We start from the raw sequence: 15,603 nt of genomic DNA, 5'->3' as shown, positions 1-15,603 counted from the left end.
GGGGCTCTTTGTTTCTAGAGTTTACCTGGGGTAGGATATATCCAGGCAAGTGCTGGGCCTATATGGGGTCTGGAGGGCTGGCTGTAGGGGACCAGGAGAGGAAGCCAGAGTGGAAAAGGAGCCAGAAGAGAGCAATGTGGAGTTTGCTCCTACTTAGTCTCAGGGGAGGGTGATTTGGGGTCCTCATGAACGTTTCCAAGTAAATTGTGGGAGAGTGGGGATGGGGAGGTATGCAAGAATCAGCAAGGAGGGGATGTTTGGAGAACTCATGCCAAGGTGTAAGAGGCTCCAGATTGTACACTGTTGTTGGACAGTGCGGCACAAAGGGCTGGGACTGTGCCCAGCTTATTAAGGATACTTCAGGGTAATAGAGCAGAGGATATGTGGAGGGTCCATGCTGTTTGTTTCACTGATGGAGAGATGGTGACACACGGGTCTCCACCTGCAACTGCAGCAGCACCACTGAGACGGGAAAAGATAGTGTAGTGGTTCCTTCAGCTTGTCTTCTTGATGAGGCCATTTTAAATTTAATTAGCATTTGATTTCCTTTAGGGGAAGGTCCATGGAAAATTACTTGACTGTATTCTAGGAACCTGAGGTCAAGATAACCCAACTAACTTAGCTCAGCTTCTGTTAAACTGCTTGCTTGCACAAAACCTCCCTCTGTAGCTTTTGAGCGAGATACCAGGGTGTGGGTTTATTTTGTCTTTAAAAACCCTTTTCTCTAAACCCTTTAGACTTGGGTCCTAAATACCCGAGTGTGGTCTCAGCTGGCTGGAATAAAGATTTTCAGTTGGCTGTAGATTGTATCTGAGTGTTCATTTTCAAATCCCTGGTGACACCAGGACATTTTGGCCCCCATGTTGCTGGAGGTTATCAGGTTGCAGGAGTGTGGCTTGTTTCTGTTGACGTGGTATGTGGGCAGCAGGGCCTTGGTGATAGACCTCACAGACAGGAGCAGCTGTCAGGGTGGTAGCTGAGAGGGTGGTCAGGATGCAGGAAGGGCTTTGAATGTCAAGTGGTTAGAAAGCTTATTCAAAGACACAATTAACAGAAAAAGTCTTAATCCTAGAGGACACAGATATGCAATATAAGAAAGTCAAAAGTCAGGCTGGGCATGGTGGTACATCCTTTTAGTGAGACCCGGGGTCAAAACTTAACAAAATAGCAAAATTACTTAAGTGTAAGCGAAAGTGATACAGTGTAGTTGCAACTTTTAAAGACACATGTGCATAGGGGAACACACACACCTGAAATAATTGTGCTAAACATTAATAATGATCATGTCAGGGTGGTGGTTGGTTGTGCAAAGTTTGCTTTTAATGTGTATTAATGCTTTAGCCAGAGAAAAGAATATTTGTTTGAATGTGTGTGTGTGTGTGTGGGGGGGAAGGTAGAGGTAGGAGTGGGGATGGGGGGAGGTTTGGCAGTTGGAGGACAACTTGCCTTATTCTCCTTCTGCCATGGGTTCTAGAAGTCAAACTCATGTTAATCCATCTTGGCCATAAGCACCTTTACTGGCTGAACCATCTTGCTAGCCCCCAAATCATACTTTTTAAAGTCTTCTGTAAAAGGACTTCCTTTCTCAGTGATATCCCTAGAGGCTGCAAAAAGATCATTTTACCTCTTTTATTCTATAAGTCTTTCGGGAACTGCGATGCATGGTAGAGGTGAGAGACATAGCAACAGAAATAGATGTAGAAACAGGAAGATGTGTCTGTCACAGTAACAAGAGAGGACAGATTGCCGAACAATGTCGGATTGTGCGTACTGTGATGTCTCGGACGGTAGAGATGAGGGGAAAGGGGGTAGGGAGGGAAGAAAAAGGAAAGGAGATAGAGAGGAAGGCTCATCTTGAAGTCGCCTAAGAGCCCAGGCTGGCCTCAAGCTCTTGGCAGTGCTCCTGCTTCAGCCTGCCATGTGCTGGGCTTGGCTCCTTTCCCCTCCCTCTCTGGGATCCTCAGTGAGGAAGCCACCTCAGCATGGGGCAATCGGCTCCGTTTGTGTGTGGCTCCCTTTCTGGCATAACTTGCTGGAGACTGAGGTGCGGCCCTTTTCAAATCTGTGTACCTTGTTGTTTCTGGAAATTGCATTTGGAGGCACAAGTATCTATTTGCATAACATCAGGCGCAACTTTTTTTTTTTTTTTGTCCCGGAAGTGTGTATTCTACAGCTTCAGAGAGCAGCTTGCTTTTAACAGTGATCTTTAAAACCTTGTTTACAATGACAGCCAGCACTAGGCAATTGTTAGGTCGCAACCCGGAGAACAATTACCAGATCCCTGTAAATTTCTTGGCCTCCTTTTTTGCCAATTCCGGCAGATGACCTCTATAAACATCCCAAACGAGCCATGATTGAGGTCAGGGAGGGCTAATGCGATTTCCCCAGACGACACTTTGTTGTTTAAAATAAAGTAACTAAGAGAGAGTGTGCTTAATAGGAAAGTCTTTCTAGCAACTTGAATTTAAAGAGCCTTTTCTCTCTTCGGTAGGATAATTGTGGGAAAATCCTTAGGATTTTTTTTTTTTTTAAAGACTAGATTAATAGAAGCCTGGCTTTCCATCTGCCGGCTGCGAGCTAATTATTTAATCATTGCTCTGTTATTGGACAGTTCAATTATACGTTTCCCCAGGTATAAATAACAGGGCACCTCCTGGAACTTGCTGGCACTTTACAGACTCTTCCCTAGGGATAACCTACAGTCAGATTGTGTCTCCTTCTGGTCCTCCATGGGTGATGTAAGGACAAGGGTAGTCATGAAGGTGGCCCTACATAAAACTGTAGTTTTGCTCAACACATTATGACACTTCTTTGTGTTTTTTGGGGGTTGGGGGGCTGGGTGAACTCTGCAGAGGATGGAATGTCACAATGTGATAAGGTCGGACATTCCTGGAAAAATCTGGATAGATCCTGTTAAACTCTCCTTTCGGAGATGGCTGTGCCAACTTCTAACCCACTGTGAGTGGTGGTGAACTGTTACAGTAAACGGGGTGTGTCTCTCAAATTCATAGGGGAAATGCTTCTCAGGAACTCATAGATAAGAGTTTTGTGTGGAGTTGCCAGAGCTCACCTGTTCCAACCAACTTTCCCGAGGCCTCACATACATGCTGTGGTGGACAGCTCCTACCCCACTAGGAGCCCTAGCTGAAACTGGAAGGTTATGGTTTGAGTTCAAGACCCATCCCCACAAGACAAGAGCTCCCTCTCAGCGTTGGCTACGGCATCAAGTGCAGCCTCATATTTAGCACAGGCAGGCAATCCCTTCCTAATATAAGCTGTAGGAGGGCTAGAGCGAGCGTCCTCACCCTCAGTGGCTCCGGGGATGACTGTAGAGTGTGGGCACCTGCTCTGGGCCTGAAGAGCGCTCTTCTGTGTCCCTGTCTTGTCAGTGAGTCCTGCTGGCTGTTGGCAGCTGGGTCCATCCTTCTCTTGAGTCTGCCTAGACCTCTGTAGAAGGAAGACAGTAGGGGATGAATGATAAGGGTCAGTCACCAGGTCACATGCTGCTCTTCTCTGTCTCTTCTCATTTCTACTTTGGCCTCCTCATCGAGCGTTGGGGGCGGGAATGGGGTGGGACAGGACAAGTGTGCCAGCTACCAGTAGGATATGTTCTCTATCAGTGGCCTTCTGGGCACCTTTCCTCTTCCCACATTGACTATGGTGTTTGGAGTTCCAGGACAGGGTCCCCCAGTGTCTATTGGACACGGTAGCTTAGCTGTTGAGAACAGGTGATGCGATTTCCTGACCTGTGCTGGGGCTATGACTAAGGCAGACACGGGACGGCTGCTTGGCCAATGAATGGGCTCTCTGAGGGTCAGGTGTTCTCTCCTTGACCAATCAGCTGTTGACAGGGGTCCAAAAGTACAGATCACGGCTGAACCCACTCAGTGGGGTTTGTGAGCATCAGTAATGATGGGCGTGTGTGTGTGTTAGTTACTTGTCTCTTTGCTCGGATAATTTGCCCGACAGAAGCAACTGAAGGGAAGAAGCATCTATTTTGTCTCACAGGTTCAGGGTACAATCATGGCTGGGCAGTCATGGCATCGAGAGCTTGAGGCAGAGCCAGTCACATTGCATCCTCAGTCAGGAAGCAGAGAGAGATCTGTACTGTTGACAAGGTCGCGTTCTTATTCGGTCCAGGTCCCCAGCCCATGGAATGGTGATGCTCACCTCAGGGTGGGTCTTCCCATCTGAATTAACATAATTTAGAAACTCAAATTCATGCTCAGAGGTTTGTCTACCAGATGATTCTAGATCCTGTCAAGTTGGCAAAGTTAAGTACATCACAATGTCTTAAAATGTTTTCTTTTTTTTTATGTGCTTTTTTTTGTTTGTTTGTTTTTGTTTTTTTGTTTTGGTTTTTCGAGACAGGGTTTCTCTGTGTAGCCCTGGCTGTCCTGGAACTCACTCTGTAGACCAGGCTGGCCTCGAACTCAGAAATCTGCCTGCCTCTGCCTCCCAAGTGCTGGGATTAAAGGCGTGTGCCACCATTGCCTGGCAAGTTTTGTTTGCTTGTTTTACATGAATGCATGTGGGTACCAGGGAGGCACATGGTGGCTGGAGAGGTCAAAAGAGGGTGTTGGATCCCCTGCAACAGGAGTTACAGATGCTTGTGAGCCACCATGTGGGTGTTGGGAATTAAACTCAGTGCCTTTGGAAAAACAGACAGTGCTCTTAACCACTGAACCATCCCTCTAGCTCTCACCACAGTGTCTTTAAATAAAGGAATAAATGCCAAGTAGTGGCCAGTGAGGTGCCTTCCCAGAGATCAAGCCTGGGTCCTGTTTCTGTCGGTAGGGGATTTATAGAGTTGAGGCTCCAACGGTCCTTTGGGAAGGATCAGGAGGGAACCCTTTTCGGCATGGTGGGGCCAATGGAGGAGAGATCTTGGGGAATCTTGGCATCTTTCAGGCCTGCTCAGGTGCTTTCCGCTGGGCTTGTGCTGAAGCCTGTATGTAGCGTATCTCTCCCTGCAGCTTGCCTGAGTCATGAGAACCATGGATGTCCATAGGACTGAGAAGGAAACACTGGTGTCTAGGTGGAGCCCGGAATGGCAGTAACCTCCTTGGAGAAAGGTGCAGGACCCAAGCCCCACCCTCCTCCTCCTGCTGTCTTCTGCAGGAACAGAGATGCCCGAGGAAGGTAGAGCATCCTCTGCTTGCTTATCCCTTACTCCCCCACTTACTCCTGTAGGGGCAGAGGCAGGGGAGGCCTTAGGAGGCTGAACAGGATCTGCAGGTTGGCTGATGAAACCAGACACCTGGGACTTTGATTCTTCCAGGCTTGATTCCTTTATTTGATTCACATGGCTACTGGAACCCTCCCTCTCTTCTGAGGGAGGAGTATGATGAGTGGGTGCAGTAGAGCAAGCATTGCTCAGAGAAGCAGGGACGTGGGTTCAGGTCTCAGACTTCCCAGCTTGCTGTGCAGTCTCAGGCAAGTGCCATTCCCCCCAACCCCCATCCCTTACACTGGAGCTTCAGGTTTTTACCTGGACATTGAGGTATTGGAGTGTCAGAATTCATCAGCATATCCTTGGCTCTTCAGCAATGAACCTCACCAGACCACTGCTGGGGTCTAGTCATTGCTTCCTGACTCTGACCCATGTCACCTCAGCACATCAGCATTCACTGACCGACTGTTTCCAGAGAGGAATCAAGAGCTCAGAGGTGTTAGATGACAGAGACACAGAGGCCGGAAAGGTCAGGGCCTGTCTCCTTCCACAGTTCCGGTGGATCTTTTGCTAGGAAAGAGATGGAAGCTGGGGTGGGGCGGGGAAGCAGTGCTCATTCTGGAAGACAGATGGCTTTCCAGCTGCTTGTAGGGTCCGTGTGCTGTTCTAGTCACTGGGCATGGAATGGAGCTAGCACGTCTGATAATACACCCTAGGTGTGGGTCATCTCACACCACTGCCAGGTGGTGGACAACCCTGGGCCTGACAGATCTTTAAGTACCAGAACTGGGTTGGGCCCCACTGCCCTTAGGAGGCCCAGCATGCAGAACTACAGTCAGATGCCTTCCTAACAGCCCTCTTCCAAATGCCTCAGACATACTCAATGTCCCCTTCACCCCCTGCCCACAGCCGGAGAGGTTTGCTCAAATTAAGAATTTGATCCATTCCTTCAGTCCCCCTCCAGGGGATCCGGAGAGCAGAGGAAACGATACCTTGTCTAACGTGCAGGTGCAGCTCTGCATTTGAAGGAGATCCTGACAAGCTTTAGGGAAAAAACCGTCCCCAGATGACCCTCAGTTCTTGGAGAGAAATACTAAGTTGTGTAAATGTTGAAGGGTCTGTCACCCCAGAAGCCCAAAGCCTGCCTACTTGAGAGTCAATGGTGAGAGCAAGGGCACTTGCACGGATGGAGATGCATACATGTGCATGCACACGCATGCATGTGTGCACACAGCTGTGTGTGCTGGTGTTCAGGATGACCTTGCGGTCTCCTCTACAAGGACAACCCGATGGCTTGTCCAGGCTCTGGGGTCTGTCCCCTGTCTTGCCAGGGCAAATCTTGTAGGCTCTTGTGGAAGAGGGGGATGGTGGAGAGGGAGGGGAGGGACAGTTTCGCCTGGTTTTGAAATGAGCGTCGATCAGTGTTGGCCACATAGAAAAACAATTTATTCTTTTGACAAATGAAGTTTAGAATTCTAGATTGCATTTAAATTCACTTGCTGCAATGTGTTTTATATGGCACGTATGTGGTGGTCAGAAGACACTTGTGGAGTTGGTTCTCTTTTTCTAGCAGGTGGTCTTGGGGATCAAACTCAGGGTATCAGGCTTGCAAGTGCCTTTCTCTGCTGAGTCATCCATCCTTCTCCTCCTCTTCCTCCTCCTTCTCCTCCTCTTCTTCCTCCTCCTCTTCCTCCTCCTCCTTCTTTTCTTTCTCCTCTTCCTCCTCCTTTTTCTTTTGAGGCAGAGTCTCATGTAGCCCAGGCTAGCCTCACTGTGCAGCTGAGGATGACCTCTGTCTCCTGAGTTTTGGGCTCACAGGCATGCACCTTCATGCCCATGAATCTCATTTGGTCTTGGTTCTCAGTCCTCTCCCTGCAGGGAGGTGAGTGTTGTCTTGACTGAGGGACAATGGTTTTTTTTCTACTTTTATTTCTAGATTTCTTCTATTTGTAGAGCAACAAATATTTTACAAATATTTCTCTAAGATTTTATTAGGCAGACACTGGTTGAGTACAGTTTTTGCCTTGGAGAGTTCGAAGCCTGGGCTGGGGATGTAGCTCAGTGGTTAGAGCTCTTGCCTAGCATGTCTGACACTCTGGGTTTGGTCCTTCAGCACTGTAAAGAAAAAAAAAACAGTTCACAGCTTAGTAAACAACAAACAAGCAAATAAATAAATCAAACATAAAGAAGCAGCATGGTAATTACTGGAATAAACACTAGCACTCAGTGACCAGCATTTCCCATGGAAGCTTGAAGATGAAGGAGCTTGTCCGATGGGGAGGCTATGGCATGAGCAGAGCAACATTCAGCAAAACCAGACTAGAGCAAGCAGAGTCCTGGGAGAGGGGAAACAGACTGCTGTAAAGCTGGAGCAGTCGTCAGCTCTGGCTCCTTTTGAGGGAACACAGATGCCATGCTCGGGAGTTTGAATGCCATTGTACAGGTGACAGGGCCTTGAGGGTTTTTCTCTGGAAGAGGGACATGGCAGATTGACGTGGCTTGTGTTTATTTGTGTCCACACTGTGTTCTAATGCCTCCCACGTTGTGTTCATCTGTCTCCCTGGCATGAACCAGCTTCAACAGAACTGTGGACTGGATGGAGAATCAGGTCCCTGCTCTGCCTGCAGCTGGCCACTGTGGGCTGAAGATGTGGTGTGGTTATGGACACATGGATTCTGGAGGCCAAGAAACTGTCCTAGAATAAAAGACGGGCATGGGCATGTCATTCTCCAGAGGTCCGGCTTCACGTAGGTCCCTCACAGTCAAGCTCAGATGGGTGCCTGCTGCTTCATTGCTTGGTTCCTTATGGGGGTAATGGCTTGCCCAAATGGTGGTCGTTGGCCTGGCATCATCTGCTCTGGAGCAGCCTTGATGAGGGTGAGCACCATGCCTCTTCTCATGGTTTTGAGAAGGCTGGAGAGGAACTGGGAAGATGGCTCAATGCATAAGAGTCCTTGCAGGGCAAGCATGAAGATCTGCATTTCAATCTCCAGCATGCATGTAAAAAGGCAAGGGGTCATCACACACGGCTCTAGCCCTGGTGCTGGGAGGGGGGTGGGGCAGAGACTGAAGGAGCATAAGGGCTTCTTGCTTGCTAGCCTCACTCCAGGGTCAGTGAGAACTTTGTCTCAAGAAAAGAAGGTTAGAGAGATAGAACCTCTTCTAGCTTCTGAACATACACATTCATACCAGACGCACCCTCCCCCCCATTACGTTCCATACTCCTCTTGTGCAGAAATCCTCTCATGACAAATAGGGTCCTTTCCCTTGCTTGTGAACTCCATCGATTTCCTCTCTGTCAAAATCCCTCAGGCACTGCCAGTTGCGTAATGGTCACCTAAGGGCCACAAGGGGTCCCTGTTGTTAGTGGATTACCCATGCTCTCAGCCATGTCACTAGCTTCCCTGTGCTGAGTGCTTCCCTTTGAGATCTGGTTCACAAGGAGGCCATTGAGATCCTGAGGCTGGGGAATTGCGTGGAGCAGCATTAGCCATGGGAAAATTGGTGCTTGCTTTGCACAAAGGCAACAGGTCCCCAAGAGTGACACCAAGGACCACAGCCTCCACTGTGGATTCCCACTGGGAAGTCTTAAAGGGCTATTTGCAGACGGCCCCACACTGGCCACTGGAGCAGTGTTTCTGCATAAGGCTCCCTCTGAGGGTGCAGGGTGAGGGTGGGGGGTGGCTAGGTGCCTGCCTGCAGCTCTGTCTACACAGGGATGAGTATGGGATGGGAAGGCAGCCAGAGAGATCTGACCCCTAACCACAGGAGGGTCGGCTTGGGACCTGGAGGTGTGATAATGGCCAGATGCCAGTGGAGGTTGAACTGGAGGCAGAGCACAAGGTCAAGAGGCTGAGATGACAATCAGCGGTCTGGCCTGAGCCTCAGGCCTCCCATCAGGGCTGGGAGGGGACACTAGTGTACCCTCCTTGTTGCCAAGGGAGCAACCTCCATTTCCATGCACAGAGGCTGGGAGCACACTTGTCCTCATCTTCTGATTTAGTTTCCTTCCTCTTCCTTCTTCTCTTCCTCCTTTTCTTTCATATGGAAATAGGGCTATTGTTTTTCTGAATGTGGAAACTCATGCTGTTTGTAAAAAGAAATCAGGCCATACAATAGTTCAAAAACAAGATTAAATAGTCCAGGACCTCGATTGTGCAGAAAAGCACCCCAGGACCATTGGTGGAAGCCCTCAGACCTTTTGTGGATGCAGAAGGGACTCAGATTTGAAGCTTGACTCCCACCCAGGCACCTCACGCTCCTGCCTGCAGCAATCTCTTTTCTTGCCTTCTCTTTATTCTCCCCTCCTTGGTCTGTGATCAGCTAGTCACTCTGTGTGCTGCACTGACTTCTTTGGGCTGTACTGGTGTCTATTGTTAATTTAGTTCCCACTAATACATCTTCTCCTCTGAAGCCCAGATGTGCACCCCCAGGCTCTGGGTATGGCCACTTCAATGCAGCCCAGCCTCTTTGTCCCACTCATGAACAGAGAATCCAAGTTCTAGATGGGTGTAGAGACTCAGCATCCTCTAAGTAGGATGTGTGCTAGAAGTCGCCTGTGCAGGAGGTCTGTGCCGTGCTGTGGGATCCTGAGAGGCACGGGTTATGTAGATAGCAGTGCTGGGCTCGGGTCATTGGGCAGAGCTTGTCTAATGTCTGGACACTGCAGCTGAAACAAATCCCTAACCCCCGAGAGAAGGAGACAGCTGACTTCCATCCATCCATCTAATCTGCATCTGTGTTCACCTTGTGTGCCAGGCCAGCTGATTCCAACCAGCTTTTAAAGGTCTAAGGCAGGCAGAAGATGCCATCCTCTGGGAACCCCATTGGTTATGAATGTGGAAAGTGGCCAGAGAGAAGAAACTGAAGGCCCCACCCAGGCCCCAAAGAGTTGGGGGAGAGGTCAGAGCCAAGGCCCAGCTCTTGCATGAAGTCACTGAGGACCAGTATATAAGGAGCTACTGAGATAGAGTCTGACTTTGGGGACTTGAAGGCAGAGAGAGGTGGTGGAGAGAAGGGTAGATGGTCAGCTGTTTAACAGTAGAGTCTCCAAGGCTGAAGACTAGGTCAGTTATCCTAACGCTTTGACCCTTTAATATGGCTCCTCATGCCGTGGTGATTCCCAGCCATACAATTATTTTCATTGATACTTCATGACTGTCATTTTGCTACCGTTATGAATTGTAATGCAAAACCTGTGAAAGGGTCATTCAACCCTGAAGGGTCCCAGCTCACAGGCTGAGAATCAGTCTAGAGGCTAAGACACAGGGGTATATGGGAGTGTAGTGTAAGGGGCATCAACAAGGACACAGACAAAGCACCAGGGACCTGCCACTCCATCTCCAACACCAGGAATGAGGTCAACAGATGACCAGCCTTAGCCTGATTTTCCTTTCCCTCCCCCTTTCCACTTCTCTTCCCTCCTCCTTTTCTCCATTCTGGTCCCTTTCCTTCCCTCCCACCTGCCTTTTTTTCCTCCCTTGAGATAGGATCTTACTATGTAGTCCAGGCTGGCTTTGAACTCAAGATTCTCCTGCGTCAGCTGGCTGGATGTTTTATTTTTGTTTCTCATAGACTTGGTTGTGGTGGGGACTTATTGATCTCTCTGCCTACTCCCTCATTTAACGGATGAGGAAACAGACCCAGAGAGAGAAGCCATGAGCCTGAGGTCACACAGCAAGCCAATGCAGAGGCTTGGGTTACAGCGGGGATGCTGTGGTTCCCAAGATAGGTGGCATTTAACACACTAGGCACCCATGACCAGGTGCAGTGACAGCTGTGAATTCCAGAGCCGGATTGACTACTGAGACCCTCAACTTATGTCTTCATCTTCCAGGGGTAGGGAGTACAACACTTTGACAGTATGTTGACAGGGACTGAACAGGATAAGGTTTGAGAGCTGCCTACTGTGTGCCAGGCTCACAGTAGGGGCTTCATTGAGGCTATCTCAATGCTAAGCTCAGCCATGAGGTATTTAGCTTCTCATCTTAACCAAGAGCTTCTGATCTTTTCAAAACAACCAGGTTTCCAGTTATTAAAACTGCACACAAAAATTTCCTTCTCTGAGTTTCTACATTCTAATATTTAAAATAGAGAAAACATCACCTACACCCCAGCACTGTGACCAAGACGTCCCAGGGAAGGCCCCTGCCATTCATCTGGCTTGTCCATGCTTTGTGAGTGGCAGCCTTCTCTAATGGTGACAACATGACCCCCAGGAAGCCTCACAGGCCCTGGGGTGCCCTTGGTAGGGACTTACCTGCCTGGAAAACATTATCAAACTCTGAGCCTGGCATTTCGAAGACCCTCTGGGGCGCCCTGAAGCAGTTTGAAGGGCTCATTTAGGAAGGGAATTCCCTTGCTGTGTCTCTTTTTCAGCTCATTTTGGTTTGATTTCTCGGCTTGCTGCTAACCGTGTACGGATACCTGCCTCTGTGATCTCTACATTAGCAGCTCAGTGTCAGGAGAGGTGGCACTCATTGGTACTTTTTTCTTACTAACAATGAAAATAGAACTTTAAAAATATTACTTTTTATTATTTCACTTTTGTTCTTGTGTGTTCCTGTGTGTGGTTATGTGCACAAGAGTGCAGGTGCCTGAAAAGGCAGAAGAGGGCGCTGGATCCCCTGGAGCTGGGATTGCAGGCCATTGTGAATTGTCCAACATGGATTTTGGGACTGAACTGGAATCCTCAAATAACAGCAAGTGCTCTTAACCACCGCATCGTCTCCAGCCCTGAACATAGGACTTTTTACTGTTATTAGGGCCACTGTGTTATCTATTGCTTTTTTTTCTGCGACCAATAGAATTAGAGGAGACTTTCGGGGTGTCTTGGAGCCTCTGGACTCCTAGGTTATCGTGGATGAACTTGGAGGGTGAGACCGATATCTTTTACTTACTTTGCTTTGGGAAGTGACCTGCACTTCATACAGAATCCAAACTGAACCCTTCAGCCCAGTCCCTTCTCAGCCTTTGTACACGCCATTTCTGCTGCCGGCAATACTTTTCAGTCATAATTCTACAACTTGCTCTGGGTAATGATTTTTTTTAAAAAAAATAATGATCTATATTATGAACATTATTTATAAATAGTTAATATTTCTTTGTTTTCCAAACAGAGAGGCCTCTCCTTACCACCTTATTGAAACACTCTTCCAAGCACCCTGTCTTCACTCTGATGTAATTTTTCTCTCCTAGTACTTATTATATCTGCTATGTCACTGTGTGCATGAGTGTAGTACCTTCCAGAGACCAGAGGAAAGCATGAGACCTCCCGGGAGCTTAAGTTACAGGAGATTGCAAATTGTTCAATGTGGGTGTCCTCTGGAAAAAGTGGAAGCTTTATTAGCTGCTGAGCCTTCTCTCTGGCTCCCCTTACTATTTCTATTTTTGGGGGGGACAGTGCTGAAGACGGAGCCCAGGTTTTGTGCATGCTAGCTGAGTGCTCTTCTGTGGGCTACACGGCCAGCCCTAGCCTCTGAGACTTTCTAATGTAGAAATGGTACCTCATTTTACACTCATGATACCATCCCATCCTAGAGATGGGGGCTGCGTTCCAGCCCAGCGGTCTAAAAAGTATTGTAGAATACCTCCTTGGGCTCCTGTGCCTGGAGCTGCCTGGGCTCGATGAGAAATGCTTAGGGCCTATGGCTTCCTTAGTTTCTCCTACCCAATCCCCAGGCCCTGGAAAGATGGGGAGGCAGTGACGACATCTTCTTTTCGATAGATGAGACACAAGGGTTGCTGTGGAGCCAGATAGGATACGAATCAGCTGAAGGGAGTACCGGGTGTGAGCTCCCTCCCTTCCAGTCCATCCACTGATCTTAGATGCTATGGCCTTTGTAGCGCGGGTCTTTTGGCTGGCAGCTCTGCCTTCCCTTATCCTCATTTGTATAATGAGTCTTGTCTTCATTGAGAACAATTGTTCCAGGCTCTTGGCACTGCACTGTGTGGATTAACCCACTTAATCCTCCCAGTGACCCTCTGAGCCAGGTACAAAGAGTATCTCCATTCACAGATGCACGAACCAAATCACAAACCGATAAAGCACATAGCTAGTTGATGGTACACTTGGGATTTGAACCCAGATAGCTCTGACTGTTCTTGGCCTTAACCCCTATGTTAGCGCCAAAGGGAGCAAGAAACCAGTCTTCTTAGAATAATGAGACAGGACTCCTTTCCTGGCTTAAAGCAGGATCTAGACTCCATGATCCCAATCTAGACTCCGGTCTTATCTTCCACTGACTCCAGAATCCTGCTGGGCTCAAAGACCTGGAAGCTGAAGCACCTGACCTGGTGTATTAGTCAGGGTTTTACTGCCGTGAACAGACACTGTGACCAAGACAACTCTTTAATTGAACAACATTTAATTGGGGCTAGCTTACAGGTTCAGAGGTCCAGTCCATTATCATCAAGGCATCCAGGCCGGCATGGTGCAGAAGGAGCTGAAAGTTCTACGTCTTGTTCCAAAGGCAAACAGGAGAAGACTGGTTTTCAGGCAGCTAGGATAAGGGTCTTAAAGCCCACACCACAGTGACACACTTCCTCCAAGGCCACACCTCCAAATAGTGCCACTCCCTGGGCCAAGCATATTCAAACCACTTCACGTGACAACAGTAGGTACCGAGGGAGCAGTAGGGCCACCATAGTCCCTGTGACCACCCTTTACCCCTTGAATCTTTCCAAAAAGAACGAGAGGTCCTGATACCAGCCTCTCTGCTTTTCTGGGTCTGGGAAATTACAGCTGATAGTGGCTTATCTAAGAGACACCAGAATGGTGGATACCTGGGTCTAAGGCTCCAAACTTGAAGCACCTGCTTGCTCAAGAGTTTTGAGGCTGCCAGTTCCAGGTATGTGTCTTGAAACATCCTCTTTAATTGGCCCACCACCTCTAGTCCCCATCTCTGGTCCTTGTCCCTAGTGGCTCAGAACACCTGGCAGTACTTTGCCACGCAATGGGCTTGGAGCTAGAATGTCTGCACAGACACTTTGGCTCAGCTTGTCAGCGGACTCAGGGCAGGTGGCCCTGCCTCTCTGCAGCCCTCTATCTCCAGCTTTCCAATCGTCTTTCTCTTCAAAGGTGAGAATTCTATGCGGCAAAGTAAGTGGGAGCGTCTCAAAGTTTCCCACCAAAGCAAAACCCAAGAAAGTAAACAGGTGCCCTGGGGGGTGGGGGGGTGGGGGGGGGTGGGCGGAGCGGGGCGGGGCGGGGCGGGGCGAGGTGGGAGCTTAGCTTAAAACAGCCTGCCACAAGCTCAGCATTCATTGAAGTCTCACCGCAGCTTAAAAATTCATGGGAATTTTGCATTTAGCTCCATAATGCATCTGAGCTGTTCCTTTTAACGTGAAGACAGCGTTTCAAGTTGCTCGCCATCGGGTAATCTCAATGCCAGCAGAACCGGCCATGTTTGTCGTATAGCTCATATATTCTTCGGTGCACCGATGGGAGTCCCCAGGGATGTGTACATCCAGTTTAAGAAAGATTCGTGTAGGTACAGTGCTCCGGAAGGAGCAAAACACATTAGATAAAGGTCAGGGAGTTTGTATGTGAGCCTTGGCAGTAATGGGAACACATCCATCAGAGAGCAAGATGTATTTATGGAGGAAGGGAGGCACTTGGGAATGGGGAGGCAATAGGGCTAGGAGAGGGGGTGTGGGGAGAGTGAGGGAACGCAAATTCCAGGCTGCCCAGAATCCAGCTATCAAGGCAACTTCTCTTCTACAGAGTGACCCCAGTTCAGTGCCACCGAGTCCCTGTGAGCCATGTGTTCTGAGTCCTTTGGCTCCGGGTAAACCCCAGCACTGCGGGTGGGCTTTTCTCTTCCTAGCCAGGTCCCTCCAGCCCAAAGTCCTCCTTGCTTTTTTGAGGCCATCAGTGCTTGCTGGAAGCTCTGCAAGCATCCCAGAATGCCTCAGGTGAGTTTGCAGCTGGGACTCCACTGGGACCCGAGCTGTAGGCACAAACCTTTGTCATCTCCTTTCTGCTCTTCTTAAGTAGCTTTTTAAAATTGCAAAGCTCCCATGCAGAAACGCGCTCTCCGTGATATTACCAAATGTCTGAGAGCAAATATTTCCCAAGAACTGTGGGGGTGCGAGCAAACACCCTCTTTTTTCCCCCTCTGTTATTCCTGGGCGGAAGCAGATGATGAGTTACCCTTTCCACAATCAGTGCTTGCTGGATTTTTGGCTACATTATTGGGAGCAAATATAAACAGGGTGAGTTAAAGGCATGGATTATTGCAAAATAAAATTGGGATACATGAAGCTTAAAAGTCTTAATTTTAAACCACTCCTCACAATAGGCCAGAAACTTGATCCTCTGTAATTCTCCACAAACAGCGTTTGCATTTTATTATTGAATATGTCTTCTCTCGGTCTGGGATGAGATTTGACTCATGTTTTCGCATAAATATAATAAAAGGATGCTTCCC

Source organism: Grammomys surdaster, unplaced genomic scaffold (genome assembly GCF_004785775.1).
Source record: "Grammomys surdaster isolate TR1022 unplaced genomic scaffold, NIH_TR_1.0 125863, whole genome shotgun sequence".
Lineage (NCBI taxonomy): Eukaryota > Metazoa > Chordata > Mammalia > Rodentia > Muridae > Grammomys > Grammomys surdaster.
Note: the sequence above shows the minus strand (reverse complement) of the source record.